We start from the raw sequence: 24,273 nt of genomic DNA on the forward strand, positions 1-24,273 counted from the left end.
ACCTGTCTTCACCAGGCCAGCCCCTCTGTCTGAAGGGAGACTGGATTCAGGTCTTCGGAAGGAGCTTGGGGTCAAGGTTACATCTGATACAGAGTGAGCGTGCTGCCCTGAAAACATGTGAATCGATGGTTGGCAAACATACCTCTGGTCACAAGCAAACAGGATGAGAATTGGGAAATGAAATGAGCAGGGAAGCAATTCAGATTTGGGGGAACATGTACTGTTTAGGAACTTCCAAACTTTGGGTGAAAATATTGCAAGAGTTGAGTGGACTTACTTCCATTTTCAGTGAGATGTTTGTGAACCAAAGCTGAACTGGATTATTAACCCTGTTTTTTCAACGTGTGGCTTTGCTTGCACACGTGTCCTTAGTGTGGAAGATTTTCAAATCGTGCTTGTTAAATACAGGTAGCTTTGTTTGCTTTTCTCTGCTGCTAAAATATGCATAACATTAAGTTTACCATTTTAACCATTTTTTAGTGTACAGTTCAGAGGGATTGAGTAGATTCGGTTGTTGCAGAACGATCACCCCCATCCATCTCCAGAGCTTTTTCACCTTCTCAAACTGAACCTCTGTCCCCAGTAAACAGTCACTTCCCAGCCTCCCTCCTCTCACACTCTGGCAAGCACCCTTCTCCTTTCTGTCTCTATGGATCTGATTACCTGGAGGGACCTCGTGTCGGTAGACTAATACAGTGTTCGCCCTTTGGGGATGACTTAGTTCACTGACCGTAGTGTCCTCTGGGTTCATCCATGGTGTGGTGTGTGTCAGAACCCCTTCCTTTTTTGGGCTGACTCATTTTCCGCTGTATGAATCCATCTCATTTTATCTGTTGACTCACCAGTGGATGGACAACTCAAGTTGAGCCCACCCTCTGGCTGCTGGGAATAGTTCTGCTATCACCACTTCCAGCTTAGGGATCAGGCCTCTGTTGTTTCTATTTTGTTTGTTTGTTTTTGTTTTTTGGCTGTGTTTTTGTGTTTGTGGCTTGTGGGATCCTAGTTCCCTAACCGGGGTTTGAACCCAGGCCCTCGGCAGTGAGAACGCGGAGTCCCAACCACTAGACCGCCAGGGAATTCCCAGGCTTCTGTTGTTTCTGTTTGAGGCCCTGGTTTCAGTTTTGTCTGCATTTTCTCCTATTCTTTGGCATCTTTGGGCTTTTCTGGTGGCTAAGCTGGTAAAGAATCCACCTGCAATGTGGGAGACCTGAGTTCAATCCCTGGGTTGGGAAAATCCCCTGGAGAAGGGAACAGCTACCCACTCCAGTATTCTGGCGGGTCACAAAGAGTCAGACACGGCTGAGTGACTTTCATTTCACTTTGCTTGTCATCTTTAGCAGGCAGGGTTAATAGGCTTTCTAGTTTCTCCCAGAAGAGCACTTTGGGGTCCCCTTTCAATACGGTATTGTGAAGCCAAAAAACCCCCCAAACATTGGAAAGCTGTTTCTGACAATAAACTTGTGGCAAAGCTACGTCGCTTCCTGCTTCGAATCTTGCTGTGAAATCGGCCACGTTTAATTCCACATCGGGTCCCGCCGAGCCGTTGCTCTTCTGTTACTGGCCAATGTGTGGTTTGCAGGGGGATGACCCGGGCGGGCGCGATGCTGGCTCCTGGCACTGCTGTGCCCTCTGACATCCTGCACATGTTTGCTCGAGATGGGCAGCTGCCCCGCCGCAGCACCCTGTCACTTCCTTCCCTGTATTTCAGATCGAGCAGCCGCATGGTTGAGAAGTCATTAGAAGAAAAAAAAAAAAAAGATCAGCCCTTAAAGAATAGCTCAGTTCTATTTCACTCACTCTACATAGAAAGGACGACTTTATTCAGGTCTCGACTGTAATGCCTCCTGAATCCTTCCATCTGGGCATCTTTCTGCATTCATTTTCCCCAAGCCCCACATGTTCAGGGTCGGGGGCTGGGGTGGGGGCTGGTGCGGAGCTTGGCGGGGTGGCCTTGCCTGGTGCTTCATCACAGTAAAGTTATTCTGGGTCTCAGAAAACCTCATAAATCTGTTCCCCAGATGGAAGTCTCCATAAAAGGCTCCTCTCTTTGTGAGTCTCAGATTTCCCTTCTCCTTAAATCCAACAAGTGAATAATCACAGGGATGAAGTAAATTGCAACACGGAGGGAAAAAAAATTAGTGTTTTAAAAAACGAGTGCGGTTGTGAGTTCTGACCTCTTGCCTTCGTTTATGAGGAGCCACGTTTGTGGCAGGTTGACCTGCGATTCCTCAGAAACGGAAGTCAAGGGTACGCCGAAGGCCATTCACCAACACGCAGCTTTGAGTAAGCAAATGTCACTGAGTCTCAACATTTCAATTATTTATTTCTTAAGAGGAATTTCATAACATGAGTTTGAGTTTGTTGGAGCCATTTATAAGAGCTGACTTTTTCTTTAAAGAGGAACATTAAGGCAAAGGAGACCCGGAGGCCCAAGGCCCTGCGTCCACAGGGTGACCTTGGGAGTGAAGATGATGACCTTGGATGAAAAACAGGCCCTCGGGCGCTGCCCTGGTGAGTCAGGGCTGGTGGCCTGGTGCTGAGGGACCCCACAGGACACTGACAGCTGACACCAGGCAGGATGGCAAGTCTGGACGCCCCCTGAATCCGAAGCCCGGAAGCGGCCCACGGGGTTCACTGCCCCCTCCCCGCCCGTGCAGCCGGTGCCGCTGCCTTCATCTTGTGCATAAGAAACAGGCAGTCCTCTTTCTACCTGGCACACGATTCTCTAGGCCTGCTATGATTTTTTTAAAATTATAAAAGTACCACATGTGGATCGAAACAATTTGAAACAATATAGTTCAGCATTAAAAAAACCAAACATTTAATCTTCTCCCTTTCTTCTCCATCTTTGCAGAACTGGATGTGAACTTTTTGATTTCCTACTGCATAGAAATGCAAATCATATGTCATATTGTTTTATATTAAAGAAGAGGTGTCATATTATACCTATTATTTTGCAATTCGTTTTTCCCTTTCTCTTAACAACATAGCATGGCTGTCTTCCCAGATCAGTATATCAAGACCGAAATCATGTGAGGTGCAGATGGTGCTAGTGGTAAAGAACCGCCTGCCAACACCGAAGGCATAAGAGACACAGGTTTGATCCCTGGGCTGGGAAGATCCCCTGGAGGAGGGCATGGCAACACACTCCAGTGTTCTTGCCTGGAGAATCCCATGGATAGAGGAGCCTGGTGGGTTACAGTCCATAGGGTCACAAAGAGTCAGACAGGACTGAAGTAACAACCCAGCACCCACGCAAATATTGTGCACAAAACTTTGCTGTACTTATTCAGTTCTACGGATAGTCTTTCCAATGATGTCTAGTTTTTTACTATTATAAATAATACTTCAACCCAAAACCCCATGTATATGAGCATTGAAGCTTTTACTTCTGAAGAAAAGATAAAGTGGGATTACTAAGTATGCCCAATTTTAATTTTAGTTTTTACTGAAACACTCTAATTTGCAAAAAATACAACAAATCACACCATCGCCAGAGAGTGACCATTTCTCCACATTCTCACAGAGGTTGGATTTTGTAAACTTTGTCAAAAGATACCTCATTTCCCACTCCAGTACTCTTGCCTGGAAAATCCCATGGACGGAGGAGCCTGGTGGGCTGCAGTCCATGGGGTGGCTAAGAGTCGGACACGACTGAGCGACCTCACTTTCACTTTTCATTTTCTTGCATTGGAGAAGGAAATGGCAACCTACTCCAGTGTTCTTGCCTGGAGAGTCCCAGTGACGGCAGAGCCTCGTGGGCTGCTGTCTATGGGGTTGTGCAGAGTCGGACACGACTGAAGCGACTTAGCAGCAGCAGGGAGTCTGAACATTTTTTTTCATAAACGTACTGGCCATTTACATTTCCTCTTGTGTGAATTGCCTATCCATATGTTATTGTTTGTATACTTTTGGGGTTGTTTCTCCTTTCATTGCTAATTTACAGGATCAAAATTGTTAGGGATAGTCACCCTGAGGCTGTCATAATGATACAAGTATTTTCTTCCAGCCTGTGGTCTAGTTTTTGACTTTGTGGTCTTTTGTCAGGATGATACCACGACACCATAGCAAAATTTTCATGTAGTTAAATCTCTCAGTCTTTCTTTTTCAGCTTCTGAGATCTTTTTTACATACAATTTTGTTCATTTATTTTGGCTGCGCTCGGTCTTCATTGTTGCACTTGGGCTTTTCTGTAGCCACTATGAGAGGAGCTGCTCCTCGTTGCAGTACGCGGGCTTCCTGGGTTGCAGAGCACGGCTCTCGGGCACGTGGCCTTCGGGAGTTTCCATGCGTGGGCTCACTAGCTGCAGTTCTCGGGCCCCAGAGGCAGGCTCAGTAGCTGTTGTGCATGGGCTGAGTTGCTCTATGGCACGTGGGATCTTCCTGGACCAGGCATAGAACCTGTGTCTCCCACATTGGCAGGCAGATTCTTTACCACTGAGTCACTAGAAATGCCCTGCTTCTGAGACTTTTGTTTGGCTTAAGACTTTCTCTATTTTAAGCAAATATTTTCCCCAGTGTTTTCTTCTTAATTTTTCACTGTTTGTTTTTGACAGTAAAACTCAATTACTCTTGAAACTCAATTTCTCTTGAAATTTATTTTTTAATGTGGTATGGTAACAGGGTGTTTGAACTTTTTCCAGATGCTCCTTAGTCGTCCCAACATTTATGAAATAATTCATCTCCCCCACCCTTGAATTGGTGTGCTTCCTTTATCACACTCTGGGTTCCTGTACCATTTTGTTCTGCTTCTGGGCTCTCTGCTCTCTTTCTTTGCCCCATACGTGTGTTCCTGTGCCAATTCTGTAGAGTGTAGTATGCTTTAAAAAATTAGTTTTAATACACGGAAAGGCAGCTCTCTCACCAGTTTTGTTTTAAAATGTTTGTAGCAATTTTTGCACATTTATTCTTCCATAGGAATATTAAGATGACTTATCCAGCATGTAAACATTTTCTTGGCGTTTGGATTAGAATTCTTAATAAATCACGATGTTACCTTTGAGGATGTTTTCCCAACCGGGATCATTTTGTTTTAGGTCCTTTAATAAAATTCTTTAGCTTAAAGTTTTGTATTTCTTGTTATATTAATTCATAGGTATTTTGTTTTCTCCTCCATTATGAATAAGATTACTTGTTATTTTTTTAATTGTTAAGACAATGTTTTTAAGGCTGTTCTGGGTTCACAACAAAATTCAGTGGAAGGTTCAGAGATTTACGGTGGTTCTCCTGCCCCCACCTGTGCATAACTTCCTCCATTGTCAACACTGCCTAACTGAGCGGTACATTTGTTACAATCGATGGCTACACACTGACACATCATAATCACCCGAAGTCCGTGGTTTACGTTAGGGTTCACTGAGCTCGCTGTTGCGCGTTCTATGTGCACACACGTGCTCAGCTGGGTCCAACTCTCTGCAACCCCATGGCCTGTAGCCCGCCAGGCTCCTCTGTCCACGGGATTTTTCCAGGCAAGAATACTGGGGTGTTTGCCGTTTCCTCCTCCAAGGGATCTTCCCGGCCCAGGGGTCATACCCCACTCTCCCCCCGTCTCTTGTGTCTCCTGCATTGGCAGGCGGATTCTTTTCCACTGGCGAGTATATTCTATGGGTTTAGACAAACGTACAAACTCTCAGCCACCCTTTGGAGTTGGGCTCCAACAAGGGCTTTCCTGCCCAGTGTCACTCACACCAACAGGACAAGACCAAGCCTGGTTCAGAGCAAAGGAAGGTGTCCTGCTCTCATCAGAGGGTGGGGAGGTTCAAGCCAGGGCTCCAGGGCACTCAGTTTCCCGCCAGGCTGCGGGCAGGGCGGCTTCACAGGGACTTGTCAGCGGGGCGGGGCGGGGCTCCTGAGGCGCAGGCGCACTTCCGCTGCGCGGGCCCCAGCCTCCCCTCGGCAGCCATCTTGAATCGCTGTGTCGTGTGCCGCTGAGAGGAGGTTGGCGCCGCCATTTCCCTGCATGCCGCCCGCTGTGAGCAGTGAAGCTACACCAACATGGAGGGAAAGAAAAGATTACACTTTATTACCAGAGTCTGTATTTTATTTCCTGGGGATTGTCAGTGGGCTTGGCTGGTGAGGTAATGATATGTATCTGTCATTAGGGTATCATACAGAGTATTTTCACTGCCTTTAAATGCCATGCCCAGTGGTTCATCCCTCCCTCACTTGGGCCAACCACTAACCTTTTTTACGTCTCCATTGTTGTTCAGTCACCAAGTCGTGTCTGACTCTTTGTGTTCTCGGGGACTGCAGCACACCAGGCTTCCCTGTTCTTTACCATCTCCTGGAGTTTGCTGAAGTTCGTGTCTCTTGAGGCAGTGATGCCGTCCAATCATCTCATCCTTTGTCGCCCTCTTCTCTTCATGCCCTCAGTCTATCCCAGCATCAGAGTCTTTTCAAATGAGTTGGCTCTTCACATCAGGTGGCCAAAGTGTTGTCACTATAGTTCTGTGTTTTCCAGAATGCTGTATAGTTGGAATCGGGTAGGGTGTAGCATTTTCAGGTCAGCTTCTTTCACTTAGCAATATGTATTTAAGTTCCTCCAATATCTTTTCATGGCGTGATAGTTCATTTCCTTTTGACAAGTGATGACAAGTCACTCAGTCATGTCTGACTTTTTGCAGCCCCATGGGCTGTAAGCCTACCAGGCTCCTCCATCCATGACACTTTCCAGGCAAGAGTACTGGAGTGGGTCGCCCTTTCCTCCTCCAGGAGATCTTCATGACCCAGGGATTGAACCTATGTCTCCCACCTTGCGGGCAGACGCTTTACTGTCTGAGCCATCAGGGAAGCCCTCCTTTCCTTTTAGTGCTGAACGATAATCCATTGTCTGAATCTTTCACACACTGAAGGACATCTTGGTTTCTTCCACGCCTTGGCAGTCATGGATAAATGTGATAAAAACAACCTCATATGTGTGCACCTAGGTTTTTCTCTCCTGTGGGTAACACCATGGAGTGTGACTTCTGGGTTGAGTGGAAAGAATATGTTTCCTTTTGTAGGAAACCGCCAAACTGTTTTCCAGAGTAGCTGTACCATTTTGCGTTCCCGTCAGTAATGAACGAGAGTTCCTCTGGCTCCCTGTGCTCATCAGCAGTTGGCGGTGTCGGTGTTCTGGGTTTTGACTGCTCTAGGAGCGGTGTAGTGGCGTCTTTGTTGTTTTCATTTGTGCTTCCCTGAGAATGTGATGCAGAGCATGCTTTCCTGTGCTTGTTTGCCATGTGTATATTTCCCTTGGTAAGTTGTCCCCCTTTTGAATCAGGTTGTTTATTTTCTTACTGTTGAGTTATGAGTTCTTTGTTTATTTTGGAAACAGTCCTTTATCAGATATGTCTTTTGCAAATATTTTCTCCCAGTCTGTGGCTTATCTTATCATTCTCTTGACATTGCTTTTATGGAGCAGAAGATTTTAATTTTAATGAAGTCCAGCTTATCAATTCTTCCTTTCATGGATGTGTCTTTGGTGTTGTATCATTGCCACACCCAAGATCTTGTAGGTTTTCCCCAATTCGTCTTTTAGGAGTTTCATAGTTGTGTGTCTTACATTTAAGTCTGGGATCTGTTTTGAGTTAATTTTTGTGAAGGGCATAAGGTCTGTGTCTACATTATTTGTTTATTTATTTTCTACATGTGGATGTCCAGTTGTTCCAGCAGCATGTGTTGAAAAGACTGTCTTTGTGCCATTATATCACCTTTGCTCCTTTGTCAAAGATCGCTTGACTATATTTATGTGGTTCTGTTCCTGGGCTCTCTGTACTGTTCCTTTTTTCCGTTAGTTCCTATCCTTTGGTCAGTGCCACACTCTCTTAATTACTGTAACTTTGTAGTAAGTCTTGACATCAGGTACTGTCAGCCTTCCAACTTTGTTCTTCTTACTTAATGTGCTGGCTATTCTGGGTATTTTACTTCTCTGTGAAAACTTTAGAATTGGTTTGTTGATATCCATAGCATAACTCACTGGGATTTTGTTTGAGATTGCATTGAACCTATAGATCAAGTTGGGACAAGCCAACATCTTAGCAATATTGATTCTTCTTATCCATGACCATAAAATATCTTCCCATTTATTTAGTCCTATTTTGATATTTTCAGCTGAGTTGTGTAGCTTTCCCTATAGATTGTGTACATATTTCATCTGATTTGCCTAAGTATATCATTTTGATATACTGATGTAAATTGCACCATGTTTTTAATGTCATATTGCATTTGTTCATTGCCAGTATATTGGAAGACTATTGGGAATTCCCTAGCGGTGATTCTCACATAAGACTCTGTGCTTCCATTGCATGGGGTGAGGGTGCCATCCCTGGTTAGGGAGCTAAGATCCTGCAAGCTGAGCATACAGTTGAAAAGGAAAACTACTGACTTTTGTGTATTAACATCCTGCAACTCCATTTCCTTTCCTTTTATTTATTTTCTTACTTATTGCTGTACCATGAGGCTTATGGGAAGTCTTCATTCCCTGACTAGGAATCAAACCCACAAGGTGAATTCTTAACCCCTGGACCACCGGGGACTTCCCTCCATTCCTTTTAGAACTAGTTATTGCTAGCATGGATAAGAGCTTTTGAATCTTATACATTTGTTTTATGTTGCTACCTCATCAAATTCTCTCAATATTTAGACTAGGTTTTAAAAATAGAATCTCTAGTTTTCTAGGTGTACAGTCATATATACCTATATCCATATCTTTTTCTAGTGTTTATACTCTTCAGCTAATTTTCTTGTCTTACTGCTTTAGTGAGAACTTGTAAAAGTAGATTGAATAATTTTGGAAAGGGAGGCATCTGTGTCACAGTCCAGATTTTAATGGAATAACTTTAGTATTTCATCATTTAATATCATGTTTGTTCTTGGTTTTTGATATATAGGTTTTTACCATATTTAAAAAAAATTAGAATTGACTCCTGAATTTTATCAAATGATGGTTTTTATTGCCTTCCCCTTTACAAATAAACTTCTCCCCCTAAAAACTTTAAAAATGATTGTTTTTAGCTGATAATGAAAATTTACAGTTGGCCTTGGGCGTCAAACTGGGTGTACCCTCTGGGGGCTCTGTAGGGTGCCAGCTTGGAGATGTGGGGCAGGGCGCAGCCAGAGCTCAGGGTGGAGGAGATTGTGTCCCTCCTAAGGGAGCCGGGGGAGCATTCGTAGAGACCAGGAAGCACAGGCTGGCTGAGGAGCCGATTACCAGCTGTCATCAATCAAGATGTCAAGGTGAGCCTGGGAGGCAAGGGTGGGGTTGAGGGTGGAAGTCAGGAAGATTCCCTCCCTGTGTGTCCGGTAAGAAAACTCCAGGAACCTGTGGGACAGGCAGATACTAGAGTCCGGCTGTGACCTGCGGCTGAGGTCGCAGGCTCGCTGGTGAACAGAGTGAGCAGGTGTGTGGATGGCCCAGTGCCATCCCTATGGCTTAGGGCTCCTGCTTAAGGACCTGGAGCTCGCTTCCTTGTCTCCTCTTAGGTTGTCTTGAAGACAGAGTTTGATAGGCATCTGTGAGTAAAATGCTGGGTGAAACTGAGCAAGACATGCAGCAATCTTCCCCAGTTATTATTGGATGCGGTCATCTTTTACAAAGGGGCGATTATTTTAAGCCAAAAAATTTTTAAATAATCCTTTTAAAAAAAATGCCTCCCCATCCATCACCCCCCCCCCCAATCCCCCACCCCAGGCCTGTGTCACATGTCCTTGCCTTCTGGGTTGCAGCTCAGCAGACACTTCTGGCTAGACTGTCACACACCACCCTCATTGGTTAGAATCCCCCGTCCCCGTCCCTTGTCCCTAGCCCTTGGGAACACCGCTCAGCCTCCGGGCAGCAAACAGAAGGCGCATTCTAAATAGGTGATTGAGGAGAATGACAGACTGTTGACAGAGGTGCAGGCAGGGTTATAGGAAATCAGCGGTGGAAGGTGAAGAAGCCTGGGCGAGAATGGGGAAACGGTGGCCGGCTCTGAGCCTGGAGGGGCGAGATGGACACGGGGCTCCGGGACCTGGAGAAGACACCAGACAGAAGCTTTGGTCAGGAGCATGTGAACTGACAGCCTGTGGCCTCCAGGGATAGTCCCCTCCTTCCTGCCTTCCCTTCGCCCACTTCCTCCTGGAGTCCCCCACCAGTCAGCCCTCTGGGAAGTCAGGAGGCACGGACCCGGAGAGACAGCTCATGAAGGCCAGCCCCTGAGCTGTGAGCAGGGCAGCCAGGGGAGGGCAGTGCTCTGGGAGGGAGAGCCCAGCACGTTGGGGCACCTCTGCCCGGCACCTGCCCAGCTCTGTGACCCTGGGTGTTGCCATCTTTGCATCCCACAACTCCTGAAAGATCCTCAAGGTCAGGAACTGGGTCTTAATGACAACCCACTCCAGTGTTCTTGCTGGGAAATCCCACGGACAGAGGAGCCTGGCAGGCTACAGTTCACAGGGTCACAAGAGAGTCAGACATGACCTTGACTAAACAACAAGAACCCCCCAAGAAACAACTCAGAAGGGGGAAATCAGTGATGTGCACAGAAAGATCCACAGCACCTCTGTTGGTAACAGTGAGGATCAGAAATGCCCCAAACAGGGAAGGGGTCCAGCCCAGCAGCTGGGATGTGTTGTTATCCAGCCCTGAAAAGGAGTGTCAGTGGCCGTGTTAACATACGCCAGTGAGGCACGGACAGCAAACGGCAAAAGGGAAGCCTGCCAAGTACACGGTCCTCAAAAAGTGTAGATGTGTCTGTATAGAACGAACTTAGAGGCATGTATGTTCAGTATATGTTCATAAATGTTAGTTGCTCACTTGTGTCTGTTTCCAACCCCGTGGACTGCAGTCTACCAGGCTCCTTTGTCCATGGGATTTTCCCAGGCAAGACTACTGGAGTGGGTTACCATGGTCTTCTCCAGGGGTTCTTCTGACCCAGGAATCCAACCTGGGTTACCTGTACTGCAGGCAGATTCTTTACCATCTGAGTCACCAGGGAAGCAAGAAACAGTGGCCAAATATCACATTGCATAATTTAGGAGAAAATAGCAAACTTCTGAAAGAATTCATCACAAAAGTTAGTGCAAAGTAGCTAGAAGTGTTAGGATGATACACCATGTAAGAAATGGGACTAACGACTTATTTTAGGAGGTTAGCTGGAAAAGTCACTTGGCTTTTGTCAACTGTTCATCCAACCTCTAATACCCTCGTTGGCTCTGAGGCTTTTTTCCAACACCCCGTGATGGGTTTGGGGTAAGGTTTTTTTTTTTTTTTTTCAATATTCATTTATGTTGGCGGCGCCAGGTCTTAATTGTGGCACACGGGGTCATAGTTGCGGGATGTAGGATCCCAGTTCCTTAACCAAAGATCAAACCCGGACCTCCTGCTTTGGGAGCATGGAGTCTTAGCCACTGGACCACCAGGGACGTCCCCTGGGGTGAATTTTTGGCCGATACACTGCAAAAAAATCTTCAAACTTTCATGTGTGTATGAATCCCCTGGGGATCTTGAAAAAAAAAAAGTGCAGATTCTGATTCTTTCTGTCTGCGTGGGATCCGAGATTCCTCATTTTGAACAGAGTCGCAGGAGATGCTGCTGTTGCTGGTGCTCACCACCGACTGGGTAGTCAGGGTTTAAATCAGTGTTCGCTTTAACCTGCTGAAGCAGGGGTCCCCAACCTCCGGGATCTAATGCCTGATGATCTGAGGTGCAGCTGATGTAATAATAACAGAAATAAAGCGCATGATACATGTAATGCACGCAAAGCATCTCGAAACCATCCACCCTCCCCCACCCCAACCAGGTCCATGGAAAAATTTTCTTCCATGAAACTTGACCCTCGTGCCCAAATAGTTGGGGACCGCTGTTCTAAAACTTGTATTTTCTGTTGATAAATATACAAATTACACATCTAGATTCAGATATGCCTGTAGCTGAGAATCCAATATCCTCTGGGCCACTCCATCAGTCCAAAAGAACTGGCTGAATTTTACCTCTTAGAGTAAATATACCCAAAATGATACCTTTAGTGTTTCTGATACGTCACATTTAGAAGGGTTTTTCAAACTGCATATGATGGCCATCCTTTCTTTTCCTATCCACAGTGATTTTTATGATCATCATCTTGTATTTCTCATACTAGCTTCCATGTGAGAGAGTTAAAATTCTCCATGAGTCTTTTCAGCATCATGGATTCTTCTTGACGACCCTATGGAGGTGATACAAGGCTTTGCTCGTGTAGTTTTCAAACAACATAGTGATCTACTGTGATTCCACTAAACTGTAGCAAAAAGAGATCCTTATGCAAGGTTAGCATTTCTGTTGGTTTCTGTGAGTCCCACAGCACGAGCTGGGTACCACTTGAGCCAAGTCTTGCTGTAGAAGGAAACTCCTGTGGAGGGAAGTGTCATCCATGCTCGTTGATGTCATTATACATCCTTCCTTTGGGCATCATTTCATTTCCCCTGAACTGCCCTTATCCGTCATAAGGACAGTTGATCCCCTCCATCTGTTCTGTCCTTCCCCTTTCTCCTCCTCTGGTGACCACTGCTCTGTCTTCTGTAACTATTGATACCAGCATATATCCTCCTTTCAGGGGTTTTTGTTTATTTTTTTGATTTGTTTTGAGCTTTTTGTTTGTTTATTAGTTTTTTAGATTCCACATATAGTAAAATTGTATGGTATGTATCTTTCTCCATCTGACTTATTTCACTTGGCATAATATGCTGAAGGTCCATCCATGTGGCTGCCTGTGGCAAGATTACATCTTTTTTATGGCTGAGTAGTATTCCATTGTAAGATACATCCCACATCTTTATGCATTCAGCTTTTGATGGGTATTTACGTTGTCTCCATATCTTGGCTATTAATAGTAAATGCTGCAGTACAGTGAACATAGGCGTGTATGTATCTTTTTGAATTAGTGTTGTTATTTCAAAAGCAATTCTTAAAGATTTATGGTGTCTTTGTCCTTGCAGATGTTTTGTGAGGATTTAGGAAGAAACACGTCAACAGAATTGTTCTCTGGCCCCAGTTACTGACGTTGTTTATACATACGCACACACGCACACACACACACACACACACACACACACCATTCGCACAATAGAGAATCTATGCTCATAGCTCCTGAATTTGTGTGTGCGTGTGTATGTACACACACTTACAAAGAGGCAAGGAATGAAATGCAGTCAGCAGTAAACAGACATTTGCCTGGGATGGCTTCTTAGCCATTACTCTTTTCTTTGCACAAATGCAGCCCTAGTCAGCCCCTCTATTTTCTATACCTTTTATAGTGAATGAACTCTACATTAGCCTCACGATCCTTACCTGAAATGTAACTAGCTCATTAATAAATATCCCACATCTGCTCAATTTTTTTATTCCTCAAGCACCTACCAATTCTTTTGCCATCCCAAACAAACAGATATATAAATATATCAGCATTTGCCTTTCTTGCTCTCTTTTCTCCCACTCCCCTTTTCCTTAAATCCTCAGAACCTCAGTCTTGGCAACACAGACCAAAAAATAGCCAGGTTCATAGACTGCAGAGGGACGGGAACAAAGTTGTCTGCCAAACCATCCACTTTTTCTCATCTTTAGAAAAAGAGGATTTACAGGTTTGGGAACAGATTATATTGAGGGGCTTTCAGGCTACTAATAGCCTATCCCCGTTTGCAAAATTCCTCTCCCGCGTTGAGACTTCCACGAGTCACTGTGACCTCGAGAGAGGGTAAATGCCCCCGAGGCACACTCCCGTTTGGATATCCTAAAAATACGGAGTTTGGAGCTGTAGGATCTGCTCCAAGCTGCACGCAGTGCCGGCTTTGTTTTGTGCGTTTCTAGCCCAGGGAAGCACCTGTCTAGGATGAAAGGCGGTTTACTTAGACAGGGTCTGAGAGGAAAGGGAGTAAAACAAAAGTGAATCAATTTGCATCCAGATGTTTGCATTAAATATGAACGGCCTTGGGGGTGGGGGAGTCCCCGCCCCGGGCGCGTGGGGCGGGCTCTGGGAGGAGGGGAGGGGGTGGAGGAAAAGGGCCCCCATTCCCCGCGGGCAGGCAGCTCAGGGTCACCACCGTCCTGTGTCCTGGCGCTGTGCTGCCGTCCAGGGAAGAGCAAGTCCAAGGAACAGACGGATGTGGGAGCTTCCAGAAGCGTCAGGGAACCAACACCCGATGGGCAATCTCTAACCGATGAAGCACCCTCCTGCTTGAACAAGAAATATCCAGGTAGTGCTAGTGGTAAAGAACCTGCCTGCCAAAGCACGAAACTTAGGAGACGTGGGTTCGATCCCTGGGTCAGGAAGATCCCCTGGATGAGAACACGGCAAGCGACTCCAGTATTCTTGCCTGGAGAATCCCCATGGACAGAGGAGCCTGGCGGGCTACAGTCCGTGGGGTCGCAAAGAGGAGGAGACGGTGGCTCTGGGCCCAAGGTGGGCCTTGTTACCCACAGGAGTCCTTCCCGGAGGAACCCCTTGAGGCTGCGAGTCCCATCAGCAGTGGGTCTGCGTCTTGTTGCTCTTGTCTTTTGTTGTCGTTGTTGAGAACGAGGGCCTTGCAGTGCCTCTGAACTCACCCCAGCTGAGTGTTCACTTAGCCTCCCTGCAAGGTTGGCTCTCGTCACCCACGTCTGGGCCTGTCCCTGAGTTATCCTCCACTGGGGAAGCTTGGAAATTTCCACTGCTCCCCTCTCTCTAGTCCAGCCCTGCTAGCACCAGCCAGACTGCCCTGGGGGAGCTGTGCTCTCACGACAGAGTCGGCATCCACCTCGCCTGCGCGTTGCTGTCACCCGGACACCTTTGGAATGTTGGGGTGTCCAGTAAAGTCAGCTTCTGGGGTGGATCCCGGTCTCAGTAGTTTTTAGAACTTCCCAGGGTGATTGCAGCAGCTGCCAAGTTTGAGAGCGGTTGGCACAGGGGTGCGGGTACGTCCAGTTGCCTGGACTTGACTCTTGGCTCCGTTGCTGATGGGAGCACTGGGAAGGGCGTTACTGCTTCCTGCGTCAGTTTTCAGGTGTGTGGTGGGGATGAGAATGGTACAGCCTGGACTTGACTCTTGGCTCCGTTGCTGATGGGGGCACTGGGAAGGGTGTTGCTGCTCCCTGCGTCAGTTTTCAGGTGTGTGGTGGGGATGAGAATGGTACGGACACTGCACACAGGACTGCACAGGTGTCTCAGCAGGTTACCGCGCGGCTGGCGCTGGGGAGCTGGCGGCCCCAGGCGGACCCCTCGCAGTGCTGCCGTTGGTCACGCGGGGCACACAGGCGGGAAGCTGGCCAGAGCCGAGTCTTATGAGAGGAGGTGTCCGGAATTGCAGCTATTTCTCCTGGAAGCAGGATGCTCTGTTGAGATGTTCTCCTTGTCTTCAGATTGCTATCAGATGGGAAAGGAATGTGGCTTGTTTTACATGACTGTGAAGGAACAGGACTTCCTAGGTGGTCCAGTGGCTAAGACCCCACACTCTCAATGCAGGGGACCTGGGGTTCGAGCCCTGGTCAGGGAACTATGTCTCATATGTCACAACTAAGAGTTCACACGCTGCAACTAAATGGCGACTGAGACCTGGTGCAGCCAAATCAGGAAAATAAGTATTTTTTAAAAAATCCAGGTACTTGGCTATGATGGAAAGAAAGATTAGGGAATGGAAACTTTTCAATAGAGCCACCCAGTGGCGAGACGGACGGTGTCACGCGGAGTGGGTTTCCTGGCTCTATGTACTCAAGTAGCAGGGGGACGTTGCTGGGTGGAAATGTTATAAGAGGAGTCACCCAGGAACTGAATGACTTCCACGGGCTTCTTCAGCCCATGCCCTGCAGGTGCTAAGCACTGCCAAACATTTATTAAATGTTCTCTTGAAGCAGGCAAGGGCGGTGCGGCCGAAGGTTCTTGCCATAGTGAGTCTAAAGCTGTGCTCAAGAGAGGACCAGGGTCAAATCAGGTGAGCAAAACCTGTTTCCAGGTCAAAAGCAGAGGCATCACTTTGCTGACACACCTGACTTTGACTAGGTCCGTCTAGTCAAAGCTATGGTTTTTCCAGTAGTCAGGTATGGATGTGACAGTTGGACTGTAAAGAAGGCTGAGCACCAAACAATTGATGCTTTTAAACTGTGGTGTTGGAGAAGACTCTTGAGAGTCCCTTGGATTGCAAGGAGATCCAACCAGTCCATCCTAAAGGAAATCAACCCTGAATATTCATCGGAAGGACTGATGCTGAAGCTGAAGCCTCAATATTTTGGCCACCTGATATGAAGAGCCGATCTCATTAGAAAAGATCCTGATGCTGGGAAAGACTGAAGGCAGGAGGAGAAGGGGACGACAGAAGATGATGGTTGGACAGCATCAGCGACTCGATGGACATGAGCTTGAGCAAACTCCAGGAGATAAAGGACAGTGAAGCCTGGCCTGCTGCAGTCCATGGGGTTGCAAAGGGTCGGACATGACCTCGTGGCTGAACATCAAGTCAAAAGGGTGAACTTAGGCTGGGCCGGAGATGGTTCCCATAGGCCTGGAGCAGCTGACGAAGAAGCCAGCCGCGGAGTCTGGAGCTCATGCTGTGGTTAGCGGGTGGGATGATCGGAGGCCCTTTTATCTTGAGCTTTGGACACAGGAGAGAGGAGTGGGTCGGCTTTGTTTAAGGCAGAAGGTCAGAGAAGTAGACGCTCCCTACATCTGAGGCTCTCCCACCCCCGACACCCGTGGGCCGTTCCTCCATTTATACCGTTTACGCAGCCTGGCTTCCCTTCTCTCCTCCCGGGTCCCAGCCTCTCGGGGAGAACTCTAGGAAGCCTGTTTTACTTGCTTTTTCATTCTAGGCGTGGGCTGGGTGGGGAGCAGCACTGCCTGTGCCACTTGCAGTAGAAATGGCACTGTGCATCCCCAGTAACGCCAGCTCCTCTCTGGCTCTCTGGTTCAGCCTGGCCTCCTCCCTTGCTGTGCGTTCGGCAGGTGGTGTCTGCACAAGCTCCAGTCCTCCCCAGGCCCCACACCCACCCTGCTCTCCTCCCCTCCTCCGTCAGGGCTCTCTCCTCGCACACGGCCACACCCGGGCCTTATCTTGCCTCCTGTGAGCTCGTCATCTCTGAAATGCCCTCTAGAGCTGTCCTTCCATGCCCTGTTCCCGCCTTCCCACCAAGCCTGTTCTGCGCCCTCCCCGTGGCCCCTGAGCCCTCCCAGCTCTGCGCGTCTTGGACCCTCCTGGCCACGCGTTGCCTCCCTCCCCGTGGTGTTTTGGAGTCCATGTTAGCTGTTTTGGCAAAGTCCTCAAAAGTTTCGGATTCCCTTTCCCTCTCGGCCTTCTGCCGCGTCTTTCTGCCCTCTCGTCCCCTCCCGACCCCCCTCTGCTCGGTTCTGATGAAGGGACTGGGGCGCCCGCAGTAATCGGACCCCCTGCAGTCCTGCCGTCGGGCTCTGCCGCGCCCGTGGCCGTCTTCCTGAGCTCCATTTTTAGCTCCCTATCAGATTCCCACGACAGCTGCTCCACATCGTTTCCACTCTGCTCAGGCCTGCGCTGACCCTGCTCGCCTCCTGGCCGGGAGCGGACGTGCTCCCGGGGCTGGCTGAGAAGGGCAGCCCCCGGCGCTGCTGGGACCCTCTCTTTCTCACTTCCGCCCTCCCTTCCGCCGCCTTCTCCTTCCCTCTCATCCTGTCTTGGGGAAGGGATGGCCCTTACTCTTTCCTAGCCCGGGCCTCCCCCTCTGCCCTCCGCCCCTCAGTCCCCGGCCCGTGATCTCGATCGGTTGCTGCTGCTCCTGGCCGTCGCCTGCTTGCTCCGACCCTGACGCTCACTGTCACCTCCACCTTAGAAGCAAGCGGGGTCACAGCCCTTGCTCTGTGCTCCCTCCCTCCCTCCTCTGTCCTCTTCCTCTTTCTCCAGTGGCCCTGTTTCCTCCCTGGTCCCCAGGCCCAGCCCTGCTGCCCTGAGACGTGGTTTGTGGTCTCCCTCCACCCCGAAAGGCGGCCTCGTGGGCTGGCTAAAGCGGGACCCTGGAGCCAGCCCCTCGGGGCTTTCTGCCCAGCTGTGCCCCGTGTGCGTTATGTCATCTTGACCCTCACTCGACCCGTTATTAATCTTTCCAAGGTTCCGCTTCCTTCTCTGGAAAATGGAGGCGCCTGATTCACTGGCTGCTATGAGTCTTGAACGATTCCGTTTTTTAAAAGTGCCTGGCACGCCCTTGGTACAAAATAAAAGCTATTCCTGTGCATCCCTGGTGTAGCCCATGTCGAGTCCTTCCTGCGGCCGGTGCTGGCTCTGTCTGTCTGCCTGGAGACCCTCTGTCCCCCTTCACGGCCTGGTCGCGTCCTGCCTCTCCATCTGCCGGGCCCAGGGCCTCCAGTCTGCTTTCTCTCTGAACCTCATTTCCCTGCTGGAGTGGGTGCTTCAGTCTTCCCGGCATCTGGCTCTGTTGGGACCATTTGTATGTGTTTGTCAGATCTCACAAAATGGGGAGTCTCTGCAGCAGGCAGGGATACTGAATTTACCTTTGGCTTCTGGCTTCCCAGGTGGCGCTAGTGGTAAAGAACCCACCTGCCAACACAAGAGATGTAAGAGATGTGGGTTCAATCCCAGGGAGTATATCCCCTGAACCTGCTCCAGTGTCCTTGCCTGGAGAATCCCTGGACTGTGCAGGCGGGCTGCACAGTCACTGGGGTCGAGAAGAGTTGGACATGACTGGAGCGATGTCGCGCACACACAGGGTACATGCTGGGGCACCTTACAGGTGTTACTCAGTAAATGTTAAATTTAGAAGAATTTTAAAACTTTTCTTTTTGGCTGTGCCGTGGGGGCATGTGGGATCTTAGTTCCTCTACCAGGGATTGAACCCTCACCCTCTGCATTGGAAGTGTGGAGTCTTAACCACTGGACCGTCAAGGAAGGCCCTAGAAGAATTTTTAAAGATGTGCTTGCTGGTAGGTACATCCCTGGGCTTCCCTGGTGGCTTAGCTGGTAAAGAATCTGCCTGCAATGTGGGGACATGGGTTTGATCCCTGGGTTGGGTAGATCCCCTGGAGAAGGGAAAGGCTACCCACTCCAGTATTCTGGCCTGGAGAATTCCACGGACTGTATACTCCATAGAGTTGCAAAGAGTTGGACACAACTGAGTGACCTTCACTCCTACTGCTCAGATCAGATCAGATCAGTCGCTCAGTCATGTCCGACTCTTTGCGACCCCATGAATCACAGCACACCAGGCCTCCCTGTCCATCACCAACTCCCGGAGTTCACTCAGACTCACGTCCATCGAGTCAGTGATGCCATCCAGCCATCTCATCCTCTGTCGTCCCCTTCTCCTCCTGCCCCCAATCCCTCCCAGCATCAGAGTCTTTTCCAATGAGTCAACTCTTCGCATGAGGTGGCCAAAGTACTGGAGTTTCAGCTTTAGCGTCATTCCTTCCAAAGAAATCCCAGGGCTGATCTCCTTCAGGATGGACTGGTTGGATCTCCTTGCAGTCCAAGGGACTCTCAAGAGTCTTCTCCAACACCACAGTTCAAAAGCATCAATTCTTCGGCGCTCAGCCTTCTTCACAGTCCAACTCTCACATCCATACATGACCACTGGAAAAACCATAGCCTTGACTAGACGAACCTTTGTTGGCAAAGTAATGTCTCTGCTTTTGAATATGCTATCTAGTTTGGTCATAACTTTCCTTCCAAGGAGTAAGCGTCTTTTAATTTCATGGCTGCAGTCACCATCTGTAGTGATTTTGGAGTCCAGAAAAATAAAGTCTGACACTGTTTCCACTGTTTCCCCATCTATTTCCCATTAAGTGGTGGGACCGGATGCCATGATCTTCGTTTTCTGAATGTTGAGCTTTAAGCCAACTTTTTCACTCTCCACTTTCACTTTCATCAAGAGGCTTTTGAGTTCCTCTTCACTTTCTGCCATAAGGGTGGTGCTCCTACTGCTAGGTATATCCTTATAACCTTAAAAAAGAAAAATTTAAGCTGATTTCTTTCTCACTCAGAATGTACTCCCTGACCTTGTAGAATTTCCAATGTAAACACCCAGAGAAACCCTCCTAATGAGAACCATCAACAGGTCGGGCTAGATGTTTGTGGTCCTTATGCTAGCCCTGGGGGAAATGATCTGCCTTCAGGGTACTAAGGTTTTGTTTTCGCAAGTAATTAAGATATTCCCCCACTTGATAGAATCAATCAGATTTCTCATGTGGAAGAGGAAATGGTCAGACTAGCTGATATCTAAGATTCCTTTCAGCTTGAACGGAACCATAACTCAGTGATCACATGCTGGGCGTGTGACATAGTTAAGACATTCACATCTAGAAGTGACCAAGGGATGCGTCTCACATCTGTCCTGGAATGAAAGTTCCTCGGGGAGGGCTGTATGCTGCAGGCGTGTTAATGAATTGATCTGTTCTCAAAATCTGTGTTTATTGTGCACAAATTCCGTGTGCCTGGTTTGGGGTTAGGTGCCGGGAAGACTGCTGACCCAAGCCCCCGGCTCATCAGAGGGCTGGCAGCTCTTCTTGAGAAAGGGAGGTGCCCAGAGGTGGGCCAGGCCAGGCTGGACAGCCTGGTGGCTCTCAGAGGGGCTGGCAGAAGGAGGGGTTCTGCAGCAGGACCAGCAGCATCTGCCCCTCATGGGCCCTCCTCCATGGTCCCTCCTGCCCCGAGGCTTGTCTCGTTACCCACAGGCAGCCTGAAATGCCTCCTGCCTCACCCGCTCGCTTCCCTTGCTTCATCTTTCAATCTGGAGGATTTACAAAGATTTATGCCATTAAGAGCAAGATCTCAGCAACATGCCGCATGGGGAAAACATGTTTTTCTCCTTCCCCTGGACGTGTTACCATGTAAGCTCTTCTGGGCAGGGACCCATTTTATGTGTCATCTTCTCCGGGTGAAGCTTCCTTCCCTCTGAGGGCCGAGGTTTCAGAGATTTGGGCCCATCATTTGACCCAGGGTCAGCATTAATTCACACCAGCTCTTGGCTGGTGGTGAGCTGCCGGCATTTTACAGTGAGGCACAAGGACCTGAATCCTATCTCATTAGTCATTCAGTCATGTCTGACTCTGTACGACCCCATGGACTGTAGCCCTCCAGGCTCCTCAACCACGGGATTCTCCGGGCAAGAGAGCCGAGCGGGTAGCTGTTCCCTTCCCCAGGGGATCTTCCTGACCCAGAGATCAAATCCGGGTCTCCTGCATTGCAGGCAGATTCTTTACCATCTGAGCCACCAGGGAAGCCTGGTGGTGGTTTAGTCGCTAAGTTGTGTCCAACTCTTGGACTCTTGTGACGCCACTGACCGACCCTCAAGGAAACAAAAGGTCATCTATTATGGAGGGCCAAGCACTCTTGGCCGAGGAATGACAGGGTTGAAATGAGCTTATTGTCCTCACAGCCCAGACGCCGAGGCTTCAGATTCTTCTGGGTGCTAGAGGTTTAACACAGGACAGGTGGGCGAGGAGGCTGTCCAGGCCATGTGCCCCTCACACCCGCCCACCTATCTGCTGGGCTTGACGCGTGGGTGGTCGGTTCATGAGGAATCCAGACTGCCCTACGGGCAGGGACGTGCCCATAAGGCCATCTGGGGCCTGTGGCTGGAAGGAGACACGGGGAGTTTTCCCCAGCTTGGCTTCGGTGACTTGGGGGAGCTTCTGAGCCCTTTCCTTTCTCCTGCCGGCCTTCCCCCTCAGTTGTGGGCCCCCTGTCAGAGTCTGTTGAGGAGACCCAAGTTCCCCGCTTAGCTCTCCATGTTGAAAGAGCTTCTAGATAAAGTAGAGGATGGGGAGGGGCTGTGGTCCTGACGGCTTCTGCGCAAGTGTTGGGAGCGGGCAGCGGGGGTTGGGGAGTGGAAGGGGGGGAAAGGATGGGAGGGGGGCAGAGCAGTCGTAGAGGGGCAGTGGGCGGGACGCCCAGGCGCACCGCCTGGTAAGCTTGTTTTCTTTTCTTCTTTATTTTTTTCGTGGTCATTTTGTGCTTCATGTGAGATCTTAGTTCCCTGCCCTGGGATGGAACCCATGCCCCCTGCAGGGGAAGTGTAGAGTCTTAACCACTGGAGCACCAGGGACGTGCCCCTGTGAGCTTTCACAGATGGAGTTTCTGGCTCTTGGTCGGGGTGATCCCAAGAGGAGGGACCCTGAGGCCTGCATCCCGTCGTCCAGTTACTTTGCTTCATCAAAGCATCGTCACCGCCCCCTCCACCACCAAGTAGATCTTTTCTGTGTTTGTAGTGAATTCGGCTAAACAGTCATCTGAAGCTCACTGCACATCCCAGGCCTCAGTACTCCTGGATAACATCTGGGTGAGATCGGACAGTTCCCCGAACGTGTGCGTATTTCCTCTCGTTCTCCTTGGATTGGATCCTCACGCCTCCTGCGCGTGGTGGGCAGGATGGGCATCGCTCACCCCGGTTTAGAGCTGACAGGTTAAAGGCCCCGGTCTCCTGTCATGATAGAACTCCACAGATATCACCGGTCCCCCAGACACTTCACTCTTCATCGAGTGGTGTCTGTGAAGTGAGGGGATCGCCAGTGTGCACTTCCGTGCGTGTGCCCGCACGCAGAGGGAACATCCAGCTTTTACAGAGAACGGTGACAAGCCCAGGTTGTCATGGATGCAGCCTGGAGACAGAGGAGCGAGAGGAGCCTAGGGCCCACTGAGAGGCCGTGAGCCTCGCCATTGCTCCAGAGGGTCATCGCGCGGCACAGGGAGCCAGGGCATTTCTCTCATTCCTTAAGGGAGCAGCTGGCCCATGCCTCCTCCCACCCCTGCAAACCCGCAGATTTAATCTGGGGTGTAGACAGGAGCGCTGCGTAGCTGAGTGCAATTGCTCTCTATCTTTCGAATCTTTCTTAGCTCGGCCCTGATGACCAAGAAGCTTGCAAAGGGAACAGGACTCCGTTTCACACCTGCTAAATTTCTGACCAGCCAAAGAAAACATTACCAACGAGCAAACAGATAGCACCAGCAGCCATTACCAACAATTCAGGGTAAGCAGACTGGTGGCATTTGGTTGACTGGGAATAGTTACGGATTGAAATAAAACAGCGAATTAGGTAGGATAAGTAAATCATCTTACGTTACTTTTCTCTCTGTGGCCATTTTATTAGGTGTAATTTGGATGCTGCCAACGTATGCTCACTAACTATTTCCATGTGCTCACATGAAATTTGAACTCATAAATGTTATGGCCATAGAAATTTCCAATTTGTTTCAATTACTGTGTTACATTTCCTTTTTAATGTTATGTGAATTTTTGGATGGAAATAAAAACATAGCCATAATTCTACTACTTGAGGGCAGAAAAGAGATGTTTTCTGCTATCTCTCTCATAAACTAAATATTCATGTAACACATGTTCTGCTTCTCAACAACATCAGAGACTAAGATTCACCATGGGCCACTTGCAGAGAAAGTCTGGGACGTCCTGTGAGCTGGCAGGAGGAAGGTGCTGGCCTGTCGACCATGGCTCCAGGCGGATCCCTGTGGGTCTTGACTGAGACAAATGCTCCTTCTAGATTCAGATGTGCATTTTCAGGAACTGAAGCGAGCATCTCTAAGACCCAGGGCAGAAAGTATTTTCATTTGGATCTGCTTCTCATGTATCATCTCAAGAACCAAGGAATCCATCTTCCTACAGGTGGATATCACATCCTTACTCTTGTCTGGAAAATCCCACGGACGGAGGAGCCTGGTGGGCTGCAGTCTATGGGATTGCAAAGAGTTGGACATGACTGAGCGACTTCACTTTCACTTTCACTTTCCACTTTCATGCATTGGAGAAGGAAATGGCAACCCACTCCAGTGTTCTTGCCTGGAGAATCCCAGGGACGGGGGAGCCTGGTGGGCTGCCGTCTGTGGGGTCGCACAGAGTTGGACATGACTGAAGCGACGCAGCAGCAGCAGCAGCAAACACCCACAAGGCAGGGAACGAGTCGAAACTGCAACAGGCAATTGAAACTCGTTGCTTAAAAAATTGTAGGGGAGGGGTGTTCAGGGCCTGAAGGATCAGCTTGTGTGAAAGAACGGATGGGTGTTAACATGCACAAAAGGACTAATTGAAATGGAATGAAGATATCAGCTGCAGGTGTAGGACCATACAACATCTTTTAACACCTGGGACAACTTGGATTAGAAAATCAGCACGCTGCTGACTGGTCTTCACATTCAGCACTCAGTTTCCAAAGTGAAATATTTCAGTGTGCAAACAAAAAGTTCTTGAAGGTAAAACTCATTCACGATTCCAAGGCTTTGTTGATGAAGGCAGACTTGCTCTCCCAACCTTTCAATCGAATCATTTCCTCTGGGAGAACACAGCTAGAATCATCTAGTAAAAGAAAATGAGAGAAGTTGTCTTTA

General features: G+C 48.8%; 1 long non-coding RNA gene across 2 annotated transcripts in view; it reads left to right on the forward strand.

The window, feature by feature from the left end:
* LOC113881754 overlaps positions 1-24,273 on the forward strand; it is a 52,151-nt gene that overhangs the window by 17,684 nt on the left and 10,194 nt on the right. The window contains exon 2 of one of the 2 annotated variants that reach the window (XR_003508143.1): positions 22,771-22,904. This is a non-coding gene — a long non-coding RNA (uncharacterized LOC113881754). Of the gene's footprint in view, positions 1-21,958; positions 22,905-24,273 lie in introns of those variants that run through there. The other variant, XR_003508142.1, reaches the window with a different exon arrangement.

The sequence above is a fragment of the Bos indicus x Bos taurus genome, chromosome 23 (genome assembly GCF_003369695.1).
Source record: "Bos indicus x Bos taurus breed Angus x Brahman F1 hybrid chromosome 23, Bos_hybrid_MaternalHap_v2.0, whole genome shotgun sequence".
NCBI lineage: Eukaryota > Metazoa > Chordata > Mammalia > Artiodactyla > Bovidae > Bos > Bos indicus x Bos taurus.